The 18,766-nt window shown below is 39.8% G+C and overlaps 1 long non-coding RNA gene across 1 annotated transcript; it reads left to right on the forward strand.

Annotated features, from left to right (window-relative positions):
• The first annotated feature begins 3,714 nt into the window (after positions 1 to 3,714).
• On the forward strand, positions 3,715 to 4,823 carry LOC134460626 (uncharacterized). Its single transcript, XR_010037123.1, has 3 exons — positions 3,715 to 3,908; positions 3,997 to 4,066; positions 4,159 to 4,823. It is a non-coding gene; the product is annotated as an uncharacterized LOC134460626 (long non-coding RNA).
• Positions 4,824 to 18,766: the final 13,943 nt, after the last annotated feature.

An 18,766-nucleotide genomic window follows, 5' to 3' on the forward strand; every position in this document is an offset into this window, starting at 1 on the left:
TAAATTCACAATGCTTTTGTGGACTGTGACTTAGGTTCACAATGCTGTCGAATTAATTAGGCTACCGTTGCCGAAATAATGTATGACTGTAGCCTACGTTCACAATGCTGGTAAAATTCATTACATCCCCTTCTCTACATTTAAAGTTAACACCAAGTTGTTTGCGAGATGGACAGGGATCAGAAAGCCCGACAGCATGCATAATAGCCGAGCACCGGCGAATATTCCAATCGGGTGTGCCTAGGCTGCGCCAAAGCAATAAGGAGAAGGACTGTCTCCTTTGACGCCAGCTCCAAAACCAGTGCTATCAAACTAAAAAGTTGCTCATCAGCAGGCACCCTTGTTCACAATGCTGTCGAATTAATTAGGCTACCGTTGCCAAAATAATGTATGACTGTATAATTCCACTTAGTCTTTAAAGTGTGATATGAAATAGCTGTGAAATTTTAAATGGTAATACGGGCATGCTGCCAATCATCAAAACCGTTTAACAATGTGACCAGCAACTTCTGACCTTCAATAAGTGCATTTATAGGACAGTGCATAGTAAGTTCCCAATAGGCCTATAGCATGTAGCACTTTGCCAATACCACAATCACAGGTGAACAAAACAGACCACAGTTAATCAAGGACATGGTAGGCCTAATTATAAAAAAAACACATATAATCTAGTTACAACTTGACTGTTTAATTCTCTGAACACACTAATGGTGTGTATAAACCTGCATAAATGACCACAGCATGACACAAATATCCTACTGTAGGCCTATGTGTTTAAAAACAAACTTAACGTCCATGGCGGAGGTCTGCACACTCTGGGTGCATTTCTAGTTATAAATATTATCAAATAGCAGGATCCTGGATCTAAATGACTTGTAGCCACCATTCAGCTCGCCCGATTGCCAAATTGAGCAGGATACAACAGTGTAGCTTAAAGGCCACTTCTTTCATTGCAGAAACCAGCATATGACTTAATTGCTTCCACAGTGTACATAATGTTTTTTCCTGTTTTATTTCAGTAAGAGAAATGTGCAAAGATTAAAGTCAGTTTAATAATTAATGATGTTAAGCGCTCATTGTTGTAGGCTCACTGCATGGTGTTTATTAGTGTTGCACCCATACCATTTTTTAAGCCCCGATACCGATACCCGACTGTACAGTATCGGCCGATACCGATACCATACCGATACTACTCTGTTTGAAATGTATATACAGTATATATATGAAAAGTTATATAGGCTACTACTTGGATGTAACATCATTGCTATTATGGCTTTGTCAGGCTGCTGCCTACTCCAGTAGAACTTTTTATACCTTTTAAATACCTATGATATAAAATAACTAAGTTCAAGGCTGCGTTCAAGTGTCATACAAGCATCTGTAAATGGTATCGGTGCCCTATTTGTTGGTATCGGCCGATACCGATACCACCATTTTAGTGCAGTATCGTGGCCCCGGACGATACTGGTATCGGTATCGGTGCAGCACTAGTTTTAATGGGCATTTTTTTTTCTCCATATAAAATATTTCCAAGTTCAATTCATAGGGTAGTTTTTTTATGCTTTGTATCAAATAAATCACATTTGCAGATATATACTTTTTGTTTCTTTTGTTTAATTGTCACACCAACACAAACCACAAGAATTGGTATAATACATTGTGTGAATCTGATGTGTGGTCAATTGTCAGATAAGTCTTGTGAGAAACAGGAAAGTTGTAGGCACATTGATGAGTACAGCTGTAACGACCTAGCCTGATTATCTTGGACCCTAACCAATGTCACTGAACATTTTTAAAACACACTCTTTTCAGAACACTACACACAATTCTCTGGGTTAGACACAATTTTCATGAAGAAAATTCCTGGTTCTCGCATGGAGCACAATGTCATTCAAAATACTAAAATCAACTGCCATACTATGTTCACTTCCTCATCACATGGGCCAACTCTCTTCATATCTGTTTACTATCTGAAATCATCACCCCATAAGGACACATATTAGGCTCGTTTGCAACTACGCAGCAAAAGAATTGATCAAAACGTGATTTGCTTGGTCATAAAAAGGAGGGGATAACTGCGTCGCAATCAAGCTGGACACATCAGGACGACGAGATTTCAACAGCGGCAAAGAAGGTGGATCTATAGGTCTGTGGGTGGATCTACCTTTTTTGACAGCGGGTGTACCAGGGCGCCCTCTCGTGGAATTAAATCATCATGGCGCTAATTCCATGACGCGCTTACGTCGGCACATGCTTGTGAAATGCGAGACTGTCTCTGCCTCTTGAAGAGAAATCGGATGGTCTTGGGGTAGATATACAGGTTATCACTCGGTGAATCATGGTACAATTCTTAGTTAAATTTGTGATGATTTGGCTTCACTTCCATGTAATAATTCAGTTAATTAGTACTCACTTTAGGCTATTCATTTTGTGTTTTGGGACCAAAGTGGGACCGTTTTAAAATTACTTCACAGCGACAACCCATCCTGCGAGGATTGAACCCAGGTGTTCAATATGTAGCTTTACCATGGCGCGCCAACCACAAAGGCCACTCTGTTTCGTGCACTCTCATACATAAAGGACAAGATAAGTCGCTCGCAACGGGTCTGTTTCCACATTAACCATCAGCAACTAAAGACTTGCCGTGTTTCGGTGCAGTTTTGAACCGGGGACCTCACGAATGGAAGTCAGGCGCGCAACCACTACTCTAACCGTCAAGCAGGCGGCCCGGAGAATAGTACTGGTTTTGTAACCTACGGCATACATTCATAACATGGCGAAGATGGAGCATGTGACAACAGGGTGGTTTGTTTCTCTTTTTTACTGTTGTAAGTGGGTTGTGCGACCATACATATCGATGATGCCACTCTAAGTATGCTGCATTTGAGCATGAAATGCATTTCAGCATGTAGAAAATGAAGCACGTTCAACTACACACACATGAATCACATGAGCTATGAACACCAATCACGGCAGATTCCTCACATCATGGAGGAGGTCTTCTGCCCAGCGCAGTAGGTTTCTGCTACTGCGTAGCTGCTTGACAAAACTTTTGTTCCCGCGATGGTTCAACGCCATGTGACACGACTGCCGCGCAGAGGTCACTCCCTTCAACTGCGTCGTGAACGGCAAATTCTAACCAGGATGCTTCACGCGGACACACTGAGCATGCTCGCTGCCTAGCAAATTTTCAACTTCGTCAAAATTACGCCATCACGAACGCCCTTATTGCATGTGATGTTGATGAAAACAGGCTTGGATTCAGTGAGAACACACATGTTTAGTTGTTGATCTTCAAAATATGTAGGCCTAATATAAGAGATCACTTTCATGTGGTTACCCAATATTTTACCATATTTTTTTCGATGTCAGAAAAATAAGTAAAATGTCTTTTTTGTCTGAAAACAATATTTCAGTGTTTTACAACGAAAAGATACCCTCTTTAGTTAGTGGAACACTTAACAAAATAGGTTTCTACTGTGTGTCAAGCTGAGTATAGGCCTTACCATATGACCATTAGTGTTCAAGGGTTCATATGAGTGTTATTTGAGAACAGAATTGCCTTCTTAGAAGAGAGTACATTGTTTTGAGACAATGTAGCATATTGGATGTGTGTTTGTGCGCCTTTAACGCACGGTAGCGGTCTGCTCGTGTGATGTTTACGCACCAATTGCCTGTATGGAAGACTCTTTAAAAAGAGGGCCCAAGCCACTGCAAAGGCGCCGGCATGTTTGTGGCAGGTTCGCCTGTGTTTCCATGTTCAATCGGGAGTTCGAGCTTCACTGAAATTATGTTGTTCATGTGGAGTATCGAGTACTGCCCGAGTGGTTTCTCGTGGCTTTAAGAGCTAAGACTGACGAAGTCTCCAGCTGGATTGCTGGCTTGATCCACTCGCGCTGAGTGCCCTGGTATGTAGCCTGGTGTTTCACCATGTTAGATTTTGGTCTATATTAAATGCATTTGTAGGCCTACGTTTCTTACTGCGTGTCTTACCAGGTAAAGGACTGAATGTGGTCGCGGTTTCCCCCCTGCCGCGGTTGGAAGTGTGTGTGTCTCATCGGTCGGGGTAGGTAGCCTAACAATCATTTCTCCAGATTGCTACCTGTGTCGTGCATGGTCTTAGTCATGTGTTCTGTCTGTCACTTTCTGTGTGTGCAGGTGTTGACCCCTTCGTCGATGTAGCTGTTTGACGCGGCGGGCTGCTGTTTAGTTTGGGTAGACTGAACTGATAAGATACGCCGAGTGCTTGGGTGTGCGTAACGTGGTTGGAACTGGTTGTGTGAGTGGGGTTGCGTGCCTGTTTAACGAGTTTTGTTTTGATTTTGATGCGCTCTGAACGAGTGTAGCCTACCCCCTGTCCTGTATTGTGGTTAACTGTGTTTTGTTTGTTATTTTTCTGATTCTATGTAATTGACCACACTGGTGCCCAGTCGTTTCCCATTCCCTGGATAACCCATCTCCCCTGAGCTTCCTGGTTGCAGTGGCGTGTAGTGCAAGGTGCCCTTGGTGCCATAGCGTGAATTGGTTGCAGTCTCAACGGTGTGGGTTGATCTGTGTGTCCTTAACTAGCTAGCCTGTTTGCTGTGCATTGGGGTGGTTACGGTACTTTATATTTAATTAGAGGCTCAGGGGGTATGGGCATTCTGTGGTCATCGGGGATAACAGACCAGTGATGGTGTGAATTTTGTCGCTGTACTGTATTTGTTTCTGTTCTGTTTGTGTATGTCCTATCCCAACTGTCTGGGTTACTGAACCCCTTTTTACACACTAATTATATATTTTTATAAGAACTGGAAATAATAAAAATAAGAGAATCAACTGTTGCCCTGCCTTCTGTCTCTGCCTTTTAAAACGAACCTGTTGTGCTTTGGTTGCTATTCAATATTTCTGGGTGGCGAAATTCCCCCAGTGGCGTAGTCGTGCAATTCCATGCAAATATAATAGTAATTAATTTCTGGGTTAATTATCATAATTCGGTCCACCTTACTACAACAAGAAGTGCATTTTTCAGGAGTAGTGAGGAGTTTTACCCATTGTGTGTGAGTTTTGGGGATTTGTGTGTAGAGATTTGAGAATTTGAGACCTGATTTTGAAGATTGTGTGTAAGCAATCAAGAAAAACTGTAACACAGTGTAGGAGTGATTCTCTAATTCGACTACACTTTTAAGTCCGTGGATTTTATTTGGCAATTCCATTAACTATTAACTGCATCCAATGATGTTTTGGACATTAGAAAACATTTATCTTTCATATAATACAGAAAGTGTAGACATAGCATTATTTCCCTCAGCAAGAATGAATATTTAATACTGGTTTTGGGCGTTTTCATGCCGTCCTGTTTTCCAAATGTCAGATTCAGTCTTCATATTAGCATGTAAAGAAACTTGTTTTGCCCAAGACGATTGCAAATGTTGATTCACAGTAATCATCACAATATGACAAAACTGTCAGAAAGACCACTGTCCTTTCCATTATACATGAAATTTGCCATTTTGTGTGTGTCCACGAAAACTGTGTTAACCGTGTCACGGTCTGAAACCTCCTCCATAAATCAGTAATGGTTTGGTCTTCGGCCATACGAATAACATCACGTGATGTCATAACCTCTTTGGCAGGATACGGGAAGACTTTTTGGTAAATTTTGAGCTCCATCCTTCCATAATTTAATCCATTCTTTTTCATGTTCTCATAGCGGGAAAATTGCCTGTCAACAGTGTTATCAACATATTCATAAGAATCTGAATTAGAAATCACATGTAGAAAAACACAGATAAAGCATACAGATACATGAATTGATTAAGGTGTTGTGGTGGAACTTCTGAGGTCCTCAGTTAGCACAACACCATAAAAATGGCTGAAATGTCAACGGTGTTACCGTCAATGGTGTTACAATTAAGTATGACAGTCAGGGTTGCCAGATGAGGCTGATGATTTCCAGCGCAAAAAATGATCAAAATCCGCCCTAAAAACCCGCCCAATTCTATTGATTTATATGGCAGTGGGAAGGTTTTTCTGATAGATGCCATTTTTACCCGCATCACACGGCCATCCTAAGCAGCCCAATTGGGCGGGAACCAGCCCAATCTGGCAACACTGATGACAGTTGAGGAGGAGTATGTTTTTGTCAATTTATATCCATATTGACAGACAAACAAACAAAATAATTTGTGTTCTAGGGAGATGGGTTTGTCTGCTCTGTTTTTTTCTCCTAAAAAAGTGCCAACTTGTTCCTCTGCACTGTTGACCGTAACACAGTTGAGTTACACCGTTGACTGTTTTGAAAGTGTTTTTGTGCTATTGATCCCTTATGTGTTGGAAAAATCCTATGAATATACACTAGGGATTATCTCTGGAGAAGGAAGTCTTGTGTAAGGAGGGTGGCTATATTCAAATCAGACGTTACAGGGATTTATGATGAAAAATGTGTCAGTGTGTATCACACTGACTCATAAAATCCTACTTATGAAGCTCAACAATCACATTTTCTATATCAGTTGCACAGATTAAAGACAACATTACTGCTAAGGGACATAAGCACTTTCAAACATATATTGTTTCAACTCTGTAGTATTTTTATATATGTTTGAAATGACATAGTATTTGTCCATAACACTGTTGACAAAATAATTAAGCAAATGTTCGCTTTCATTAGAGTATTTATCAAATTATTTAAGATTAAGCTTGGCAATTTGTTTGTTTGGAAACTTAAATATATACACTATGTAAACATTAGGTCATTTAGTGGAAAAAAAATACTGATAATTGACATTTTGCTTTTGCCAAAAGCGTAGGGAAATCGTAGAATCGCTCGTAGGCTACTATGTTGATTGCAACAACCATATTAGCCGGATGAATCCATATGGTCTAAAGATAAGGACAGCAAGAGGATTCATGTAGGGTTTGGGGAAACTTTGTCTTCCTGACGAAATATGCAACGCGCCAAATCACCTTTGTGACAGATGGCATGGAACAGCGACAGTACACTTTTTAGTCCTTGTGTAAATTGTGCTCTCAGCATAGTAATCTAATCATTTTAACTTTATATAATATTAATCAGTAGAAACATTTTGAAATGTTTTGTTTAGCTTACTGTTTATAAGGAATGTTCATTGAAATGTGTGATTTAAAAAAAAAAAAATCGGTATGGTGCTCTTAAAATAATTGATTCATAGACAAAACCTTAGCGGGTGCATTGAAAAAAAAAATCTTTTTCTTCCTAGGCTTAGCCACCCGTCTCTCAAATCTAGAGACGGGTCTGGTCTACATTCCATGATTCCGTCCGTGTTTTCCGTTTCGCGGAAATCATAGGGCCCTACACTATGTTGTACAAGGCAAATAAAACAGACAGACAACCATACCATTTCCACTTCAGATTTATTTTGGGAGTTTTTTTTTTTTTTTTAAATGGCCGAGCATGTTTGGCTTGGTCAGGTCCCTCACACATACACAGGGTAGTGCGTTCCAAATGCAACCTTGTTTCCTCCACTTGTGCTTGTGGCCTCGCCATGCCTCCTAGCCCCTCCTCCGTGGAGAAAACAATAACGTTTTCTAGCTGTCAGCCTAGCCACAACAACTTTTGGGAGACTGTTTTTTATTTACCATCCCAATTGCAAATGAGGAAAAGACTTTACAATTGAGCTTTTGCAAGATATTGAAATATAATGCTGTTGTCTGTGATATCATCATATTACTTCCTGGTACGAGTCCACAAGTACAAGTGGAGGAAGCAAGGTTGCATATTGGAGCGCACATAGGCTGTAATAATTGACTCAGTTCAGGGTCTATACTGAAGATGGGCTAACAGGCTAACTACTCCAAATTGTGGGCCGGCACAAAAGAAAAGGAAAAAAACCAGCATTGACACTTGAGGATTGACGGCCCACCGGGAAAACGCCCTGTGTGCCAGATCACCAGTCCAGCCCTGTATGGAAGACGAACATGAAGAAATCTAGCAATTTAATTATATTGTTATTATTATTTTATACAATCGATAGGCCTACCATGTCCCATTTTATGTCCAATGTCCTTTTTCTATTTTTCAAAAGTAGCAGAACTATTGAAAGATAAATTTACAAATATTCATGTATTCTCTTATTTTCATTAAAACATTAGTAAAAACAACAATCATAACAATAATAAAATAATAAAATGAATGATGTGCTTTAATATCAATGAATGTGCAGTATGCTATAACTGTTTAAAAGATTGATTAATATTGAATTGCTGAAAATCGTACTGTTAACATTAAGAATCAGAAGTTGGTTACACAACAATTATGATATTGACAGTTGATGATTATGTTTTCATTTTCAAAAGGAATACTTCAATAACTATATACATGTGATATAGATGGGGAAAGAAACAGACAGAGAGGACCTGGGGAACTCCCGTTATCATTGTGACACAGCACACATTGCACACAAACTTGCATTAAGGAAAGTTTGAAGGGGAGGTCCTGGTCATTTATCAGCACCAACTGACTAGCAACCCAATTTAGAAACCGCTTTAGATTGCACCAGGCTAATGATGTCTTACATGAATGTATTGCAGGTGCTGCAAATGTTGATGGTGTTGTTATACAAGTGTTGAGGGTGTTGCTGTAGGTCTGGCCACTGTTGTAGATTTGGCTACCGATGTTGCAGATTTTGCTGCAGTTGTTGCTGCAGGTGTTGATTGTGTTGCTGCAGGTGTTGATGATGTTGCTCCAGGTGTTGATTGTGTTGCTGCAGGCGTTGATGGTGATGATGCAGGTTTTGATGGTGATGATGCAGGTGTTGATGGTGATGATGCAGGTGTTGATGGTGATGATGCAGGTGTTGATGGTGATGATGCAGGTGTTGATTGTGATGCTGCAGGTTGTCGATCTTGTGTTGTTGCTAATGGAGGTGGTCGCGCAGATACTAGTGCAGCTTGAGCTTTTTCCACTGCTGATGTTGCTGCTCTTGCAGCTGTAGCTGCTGCTTTCGCGGCTGCTTTACTTGTCGATGCAATTAATTGAGCAAATGATGCCGCTTCTTTGACATCCATCACCTCTATGTTTACATCTAAAGTTTTTTTTACTTCTGCTACTGCTTTTATAGTCGCTGCTGCTTTTAAAGTCACTTCCACAGCGGACCGTTTTGCTTTTGTAACTGATCCTGCTGCCTTTTTTGTTTTCATTACCAGATCATTTTCACTAGTTCCGTCGAGCCTTAACATATCTGTTGCATAGTCTGCCGCATAGAACGTTTCACTAGCAGTTACTTCTGCTTCTTTTTCAACTTCTATTCCTTTCTTTACCATCTCTTCTATTGCTTTTGCTATGTCTTGTGCTTTTGCTACTGCAGTTACTGTTGTTTCCGCTGCTTTTAACCTTAGTTGAACTGCTTCTGCTGCTGCTCTAACATCATCTGCCGCTTCTGTAGCTTCAAGCACAGCTGCTGCTGCTTCTTCTGCCATACACTTCCGTATTTCATTGATGAGTTCATTAGAAGCAATCTGAGCTTTTTCTTTCTTGAAGTTCTGACCGATAGTCTCTTTGGGTGTGTGAAAAGGAGTTGAGGAGATTGTCAAAAATGGATTCTCAACCTCCCTGTCATCTCTTTCTTCTCCTCGCTTTGTCTCTTCCATCATTTTGATTGTCTCAATGTGTTTAGAATACCGCTTTTCTGCTGTCTCTTCAGCTGCTTTGGTCAGACTGTCTTTCAGGAATTTCTTCACTTTATTATGTAGTGATTCTTGATAGAAGTTCTGCCAGTAGGTCAAACTACAGGGGCAACCACTTATGTAGCATGCTTTGACCACACGAAAAATGAAAAAAACAAAAAAAACAAAAATGGCCACCGTAACTAGAAGCAATCCAATAAACTGCAAAGAAACAAGAGAATTATGATTATTGCCACAGTATTGCCATAGAGCCACTTCAAATATAAGATATCTGCTTGAGGAGATATTTGTATATGTCTTAATTCTCCATCAAATGTAGAAAGACATTATGTTTAAGTTGTGATAGGCCACTGCTCATCTGTTTAGAAGGTGCAGGATTCAGTAGAAATTTCTTCATAAAAAGGAGACAATCCGCACACTTCAGGAGTTTTTTTGTGCAAAAAAGCTTTACTTGACTTGCAAGCTTTCGGTCCTTTCCGGCCTGATGAAAGTCTAAGGACCGAAAGCTTGCAAGTCAAGCAAAGCTTCTTTGCACAGAAGAAGACCTGAAGTGTGCGGATTGTCTCCTTTTTATACAGAAAGACATTATGTAAAAAATGTGTATGCCTAGATTTTTTTTAAAAAAAAACTGTTTCGTTCAACATGTGTCATTTCCAGCACACTGCAAGCAATGTGTTGTTCAAGCGAAATGTGACCACTGAATTGAACCCATAGCTGTATGAATTTTGAAGACCTCAATATTACATCACTGTGACAATGTCTTTAAACCCAAAAATTTAATGATGTGATGGAAATGACATTGTGGTGGAAATTACATTGTGAAGTGGGAATGACCACATGGTTGGGCAAACAGACATGCTAAACAAAGTTACCCATTGTTATTCTTGAAAGATTTAACATCAGTCTTATTAACATTTTTAAAATAACACTATTGACAAACATCTATGAGATAGTAGACAAATTGATTGCAACAATTTTATTGCAGAAATTTCCAACACACCATAATGTGGTGAAAATGAAAAGACATTTTTATCTTTATTTTTGTGAAAAAAATGCAAATTTGATTGAGTGATCATGTTTTAATTGATACTTTAATGTACACAAGGTTAATGTACACAAACCACACATATTAAACTAAATATTTATATATTTTGAAGAACATCCCCGATGATATAACATGTTCGGAAATTACACGTATTTAATATATTTATTGAAAATGCCATATTTTAACTGACTTTTCTTCAATAACTGTTGGGGAAATTGAAAATTCTCTTCATATCCAATTCGTGATTTCATTTTAATGTAGGCCTACTTTCCCAAAGACAACATGCATTGAAAGGCTCACAATTTTCTTTAAATTGACTATTTCGATGCTCTGGTGGAAACGACGCTGATACCGTGTGACAGCTACATTTTGGATAAAAAATGACATCACTGGCCAACTCAAATTGAGGACTGTAATGTATTCTTATTGTTTAACAGATACTTTATTAATTTACATAATTTTCTTTCAAATAAAATGATGCTGACACTTTGTGGTATTTTGGATACAAAATGATATTGCTGGTCAACTCAAATTGAGGACTATAATGTATTTTTATTATTTAACTGATACTTTATTAATTTACATAATTTTCTTTCATATACAATACATTTTCCAGCATCATTTTCAATGTTTAAGTCAAAAAGTGTAGGGATGTGACAAGTGTTTCGATGCCTAAAAGATGTTGAAAAGTGATGAAAATATCAAAATAGAATGGTTTTAATTTTGTCAGAGGTGGATGTGCTGAAGATAAAATAAGTGAAATAATTCCAAACTTATGTAGCCTATATTTTAAATGGTCTCAGACAGTAAAAGTACACAGATTCTAAGAATCACCCATATACGGTACAGTACTTCACCAATGACGATTACTATAGGTCTAACACTACATTGTACATGTCTGAATCAGTATGTTAGTGTTTGTGTGTGGAGATGCCACTTGTATGAAGAGGTTGTAGACCACTAAAATGTTGCTATTTATGTAAAAGACACATTAATGCATCTTATATTGTTTGGGACGCTGTATTGTTTTCTCAATAATTATTGGTCCTCCCAAATAAACTAATCAAACTCTGTGCGTGTGTGTGTGTGTGTGTGTGTGTGTGTGTGTGTGTGTGTGTGTGTGTGTGTGTGTGTGTGTGTGTGTGATTCATGTAGGCTAACAGTGTGTTAGTTTACTGCACATTGTGCGTGCGAGCGTGAATATTGTCAATGTCTTATTTTTATGTTTAGTTTAACTGCAAATTGGAGATTTGGTTTTCTGTTTCAAACCATAGATTTTTGACAATAAAGTTCACTTGACTTGACTTGACTACTACTACTGTCATTCAATTGAATTGGAAATGAACGAAGCAGCAAACCAGCACCTTGCATATACAGTGAGACCAATAAGTATTGGAGCCCTTGCAGATTTTGACGGTTTGCCCACTAATAAAGACAGACATAATATACACATAATCAGTCTATAAATGTAATGATAATATGTATTACAACATGGAGAGACAGAATATCACAAATAAATTCCAGAAAACAATTTAAAATAATATATTTTAATTTATTTGTATTTAATTTAGGCAAATAAGTATTTGACCCCTCTAGCTAAAGAAGATAAAGTGCTTTGTGGCAAAGCCCTAGTTGTCTAGCACTGAGGTCAGATGCTTCTTTTAGTTGATGACAATGTTTTTGCATATAGTAGAAAAGATTTTTGCCCATTTTTCTTTGCAGATTATCTCTAAAACATTAATAGTTTGTGGCTGTAGCTTGTCAAATGGGAGGTTCAGTTCTCTCCATAGAATTACTATAGGGTTAATATTTGGAGACTGTTTAGGATACTTCACGGCTTTAATATGCTTCTTATTGAGCCACTCCTTCGTTGCTTTGACTGTATGTTGTGTATTATTGTCATGTCGGGAGATCCAAAAATGGCCCACCTTCAGTGTAGTGGTGAAGGGAAGGACGTTTGCACTCAGGATTGCACATTACATGTCTCCCTCCACCCATTCGTTGACAATATGAAGTTGTCCTGTGCCTTGGCCAGACAAACACACTCAAACCATAATGATACCACTTTCATGCATGATGGTGAGGAGGGTGTTCCTGGGATCATAGACAGCAGTTCTCTTTCTCAAAACACATTGAATTGTGTTGATGCCAAACAGCTTGATTTTGGTTTCATCTGACTACAGCACCTCCTTATCATATCCTAAATCAGTCTGATGTCCGTTGGCAAACCTCAGGTGGGACTGCACAGGTTCCTTCTGAAGTAGAGGTACCATGTGTGCACTACAGGATTTTAAACCTCTGTGGCATTAAGTGCTACCAGTAGTTTTCAATGATTTTGGTCCCAGTAGCTTTGATATCATTGCCTAGTTCATCTCGTACAGGTCTAGGGTGCTTTCTTTCTGTTCTCATGATTATCAAATCCCTACAAAAGGTCAAATCTTGTATAGAACCCCAGACAGGCTGATGGATAGTCATTTTGTATTCCTCACATTTTTGAAGAAATGCATCAACAGTTGTGTCATTCATACCCAGTCTCTTTCTTGTGGCTTTGTAGCCCATTTCATCTTTGTTCAGGTCTAAAATCTTGTCCCTGATATCATTTGACCGCTCTTTGGTCTTTCCCATGCTGGTGATGTTAGAGTGTGACTGATTCACTCATACTATGGACTGATTCTGCTGATTCAATGTGTCTTTTATGCATGTTGGTATGTATAGGTGTCTTTAATTCAGATGACAAGTTGATCGGAAGTGCCCATCTGGTCTGTGGGCCCGGAACTGTTATCAGTTGGCAGGGGATCAAATACTTATTTTGCTTGATGAAATGGAAATAAATTAATATATATTCTCTTAAGTTAATTTCTGGATTTTCTTTTTGATATTCTGTCACTCCATATTAGAATACATATTATCATAACATTTATTGACTGATCATGTCTTTGTTAGTAGGCAAACCAACAAAATCAGCAAGGGATCAAATACATATTGGACTCACTGTACGTAGGAATCTGGTCCAATGATACAGTACATGCTGGCTGGCAAATATCAACAGTCAGAGAACGGTTGGAAATCAGGAGAAGGGTAAAACTCAATTACATATTTAAATTGAGGGGAGGTGGAGAATACAGTACAAATAAGTTATAGGCAAATCCAGAAATTGTGGAAAATTGGTTGAATTCATTGTTGAATAAGTGGTATGGCACTGTTCGGATTTCAAAGTTTTTTTTTTCATCATCAACAACAACAACAACAACAACAATAATGAGAGGAATAAGCAGGAAATACATTTCGTTTTTCAATTAGTTTCATGATTGGGAATTTAAGTGAATACTTACTAGTGAATTACTTTTGTGTTTGTTGAAAAAAATTCTTTCGTCTGGAGTAAAATCTTTCTCGTCCTTCCAGGAAATGTTCTGATGTTGAGGGTAATTCTTTAGTTGGAGACACACATACCAATTTCCATTTAAGAAGACAGCACTTAGCCAAAACACTGCAGAACCTATGAAGATGATGAGTCCATGGACAATCCAGTTGTACCGTTGAAATGTATCTATCCATAGAGTGTCCTTTTTCATGCACAAAACTATAAAAAATATGATGAGGATTGGGCATAGAATGAATGTTATGTCCAGCCGGAGGTGATCTTCTTCACATATACAAATGAAATCCAGTTCAAATAAAGATTTAACCAAGTAAAGGACTGCGATGAGTACAAATGCATTTGAGATTCCTGATATTAGACCATATATGAAATCTGGAACATTATGCACAAGGCTAGGCATCTTGATGTATCTGAAGAAGGTTGAAAAGTTTCCCAATTAAAATATTAAGTAGAATTCTTCTCTCTTGATGTTTATGCTTTGGTGTGGCGTCAGTTGCTGAATTATATGAAAGTAAGTAACGGTACGACAGGGGTTTTTATATAGTGCTTGTTGCTGTGGGTGGAGTAGTTTATGACTGTGCAGGAGGTGCTTGCAAATGCAGATCAGGATTTTTTTTAGATGTCCACTTGCTGGAGGTGCAACTACAGCTGACAATGTTTTCCTCATCCATCATTGATGAGTAGGCTACTGTAAACAGATTCTTACCGTAGATTAATGAAAAATGTTTTGCTGCAGAGATTGTTACATTGGTGCGGTAGATGTTGAAAATCTTCAAACAGAAGAGCTGAACCAACATACTACTGTTTGCAGACCTGATGCCTACACTTCTGAACTTTCTAATTGGAAACAACACCTTTGTGGTCAGTGTGTGGCTGTGAGGGTACATTGCAGTTCTGTAAAATGGAAAAGTACCCAAGTGTGAGCTTGTGTGAGCTGTCATTTAGGGAGAAGGGTTTCAGCCAAATGGCAAAACACTAGCCTAGAAGTCTAGACGCCCCTAGCGACCGCAAATTGAATTTGTTCCCGGGGGCAGTCTAGCGGACCCCGGTTGTTTTGCGAGGCTGAAAGTTATCCGATGACAGGGCCAATCAAATCGCGAGGGGGGCCGGGCTACCTAGTAAACAGGAAACTTTCTAAGAAGAAGCATGGTGTCCGTCCGTGCTACGTACAGCACGAAAGTGTTTACTTAATTTAAAAAGCCTGGATGATAATACATTTCGTGGCTGACATGGATTGATGTAATAATACACCATAAACTTATCGGACACAAATAGATCTCAACACATTACCATTTGATCATTCGATGTTTTAAACTACCTCGTAGCTATTATCAGACCACTACTGTAGGTGTAGAATGAAATTGCGACCCCAATTTCTAATAATACACATGCCATTAAAATCTTTGAGTAGCTTACTAAATAGATGGGATCGAGTCTGGATAGTGGGAGCGAGCTGACCGGGGAGCGTCCTGCGTTGGGAGCGACAATCAGGGAAAGTTATGGGTATACAGCTAGCTAGCTAACACCGAACATGCCATGTTGACAACAATCATAAATATAACCATTTAACAAGCCCCAAATTGCTCGACATTTCGCTGATTGATCAAAGAGGGCCATGTGGTTGAAAACGAGGCATTTTTGAACTGTATAAGTGAAAACACGATTTATTAGGAAACTTGTTTGTGGCTGTGGTCATCACACGCTTTCACTGCTACGACGGCTGGAAGTTGCCGCTTCACCTACAAAGAGGCCCTCGCTAGTGGCTAGTTAACCTGTCGTCAATAACAGAGCTAGGTATCCAGCCTTGTATTATATGCCTGCCCCAAATTCTAATAAGATCCATGTCATTAAAAACGAGACATTTGGGAGCTTTGAAAGTCTGTAAGTCGCTTACTAAATAGATGGGAATGACACCTAGTGCTACCTGGTCTACCGAGCTAGCGGCTAGCCATGTATTAGTTATGGGTATACAGCTAGCTAGCTAACACCGAACATGCCATGTTGACAACAATCATAAATATAACCATTTAACAAGCCCCAAATTGCTCGACATTTCGCTGATTGATCAAGGAGGGCCATGTGGTTGAAAACGATGCATTTTTGAACTGTATAAGTGGAAACACGATTTATTAGGAAACTTGTTTGTGGCTGTGGTCATCACACGAATTAACTGCTACGATGGCTTGAAGTTGCCGCTGCACCTACAAAGGGGCGTGTCGCGTGTACGTTGTGAAAGACAGCTGTGACGTTACACAGAAGTGTGTGGGGATTGGTTGTTCCACCATCCTATTGCGTGACGTTGAGTGCTGAAGCAACCGTTTATCCCGCCCACACTGCCGCCCAGCCCTCCTAGACCCTGGTACAGCTTTTTGCTGTACGGGCCTGGCTCGCTAGGCTAGCAAAACACATTGTAGCCCCTTAATGCACGCCGTACATCCTGAGGCACGCTGTAATGGTCATTGAAATGTAACTACCATAGCACTACAATACTACGACACAACACAGGCCCTTTAGTAATGCACCACGACTTGGTCATTACCATACTGGTAACAATGAATTTATAAAGCCGCACCTTAAGGGGTTAAGGCTGCCAACAACAAACACCAATAATTTGGTTTTACAGGAGTAGGCTGATATCCATGACCAAGTCTGATCAGAATTAAGGAAGGCCAGAGCGATCTATTTTCTTGATATCATAAAACAAGCTAAGGTAACTCAAATATATTGTGGAGAACTATTGATGAACTCCAGGGAAAGGAATACAAAGAGACTGTAGGCCTACCCCTTAGTCTTAAAGTGAATGACACATTGCAAAATGATAGTTTAATAATTGCAAATAGTTTTAATGATGATTTTATTAACTCTGTTTTAGAATTGGGTGGCAGCACATCAGGCCCTAGTCCACCGACAAATCTAGATGGATCTCATGCAATCTCTTCCTTGGATTTTAATCTTATAGATGAAGAAAAATATATCAAAATGTATCAACAATTTCCAATCAAAAGCTAAAGACATCTGGGGCATTGTCACTTTTCTCCTAAAGAAATGTAAAAATGTCCCAGTCCCATAGCTCACATTGTAAACAAGTTTTTAGAGGGAAAATATTATCCTAATGTGCTAAAAACAGCTATAGTAACTCCTGTCTTTAAAGCTGGGGACAAACAGGATGTCACTAATTATAGACCCATTAGTATATTGCCGGCCATTTCGAAGATAATAGAAAAAACTGTTGCAGAACCATGTAAAGCATTTCAACACAAAAAAAATATATGCACCCCATGCAGTTTGGTTTTAGAGCCAACCACTCAACCGATACTGCATGCTGCTATTTTGCAGAACACATCAAGGCTAATCTTGATATGGGAGGAGTGGTAGGTGCTGTATTCTTAGACCTTCGGAAGGCTTTCGACACACCCAGTACTCCTCTCAAAGTTGCCATGCTTTCAGTGTACTAAAGTGAATTGAGTCTTATCTATTAAATCGTGCCCAGTGTTAAGATAAGTGATAGAGCATGCTCTATGGGGGTACCACAAGGTTCCATCTTAGGACCTCTGTTGTTCAGCACACACATCAATGATCTCCTATCTGTATGTGATGGTGTGGAGATATTGATGTATGCTGATGACACTGTACTGTTCACACACGGCAAAGATCCGGTACAGGTCGCCAGCAAAGTAACCCAAATACTACTCAAAATCTCAACGTGGCTGAAAAACAAAATATATGTTGATGGAACAAAGTTAAAGAATGTTGAAGAATTTAAATGCTTAGGTGTGACCTTTTATTATACACTTAGTTAAAAAAACACACATTAAAAAGCTGGGTAATACTGTAAAGCATATGTAGTAGAGTCCTGGTTCCTTTAAGGGACGTTGTTGCTGTGTGGCGTCACGTAAATATGGCTACTTGTCTATCAGCCGGTAAGTGTGCTGGATCGTCCCAGCACCCTTCCTGCCCGGCCGTGGCTCGGCTGGGCCTGTTTATCCTCTCTCCTACGCTGGTGAGGAGAATCTGGCGTTGCCACCGCTCCGTTGGAGGTCGTGGTCTAGGGTTGGCGTGTTGCTCTCGGCGTCGTGCGCTTTGAATGTTCCCCACTGTCGCTTCCTACAGTGGATGGTTCGTCAACCCTGTGTTCATTTAACTCCGCATTCCGGTCTTGCCTCTTCGGCATTGTCGGTAGAATCAGCTATGCGCTTGGTGCACGTGAGCACCGAATTCGGACTGCTGGTAGTTTAGCCTTCTTTGGGGAGGCCGCAGTGATGCCTCTGGCTCTCTTGCTTGGAACCAGCTCTTGGCTGCTGCTAGAATTCTGGAACGTCAGCGAGTGTGTGTTACTAAATTAACAGAGCGTATGTGGACGCTGGTTGACGGTGTGCGCCGGTGTCGTTCACTCNATCAAGGTGTGTGTGTGTGTGTGTGTGCGTGCGTGTGTGTGTGTGTGTGTGTGTGTGTGTGTGTGTGTGTGTGTTTGTGTGTGTGTGTGTGTGTGTGTGTGTGTATGGTTCGGTCACTATAGTCCCTGGGCCAGGAGGCTAACAGGGCTGGGCTGACTCATATTTTCTCATCTTCTTTTACTTTTGTTTGCCGTGCCCCTTTTCTAACCCAATTTGTTGTGTGATGATTTTTGATTTAGATATTTTTGGTTATGGTTTGCAGTGTTTTTGTTTTCTTTACATAATTTGTGGTTTGCTGTGAAT

This window comes from Engraulis encrasicolus, chromosome 13 (assembly GCF_034702125.1).
Source record: "Engraulis encrasicolus isolate BLACKSEA-1 chromosome 13, IST_EnEncr_1.0, whole genome shotgun sequence".
NCBI classification, from domain to species: Eukaryota; Metazoa; Chordata; class Actinopteri; order Clupeiformes; family Engraulidae; genus Engraulis; species Engraulis encrasicolus.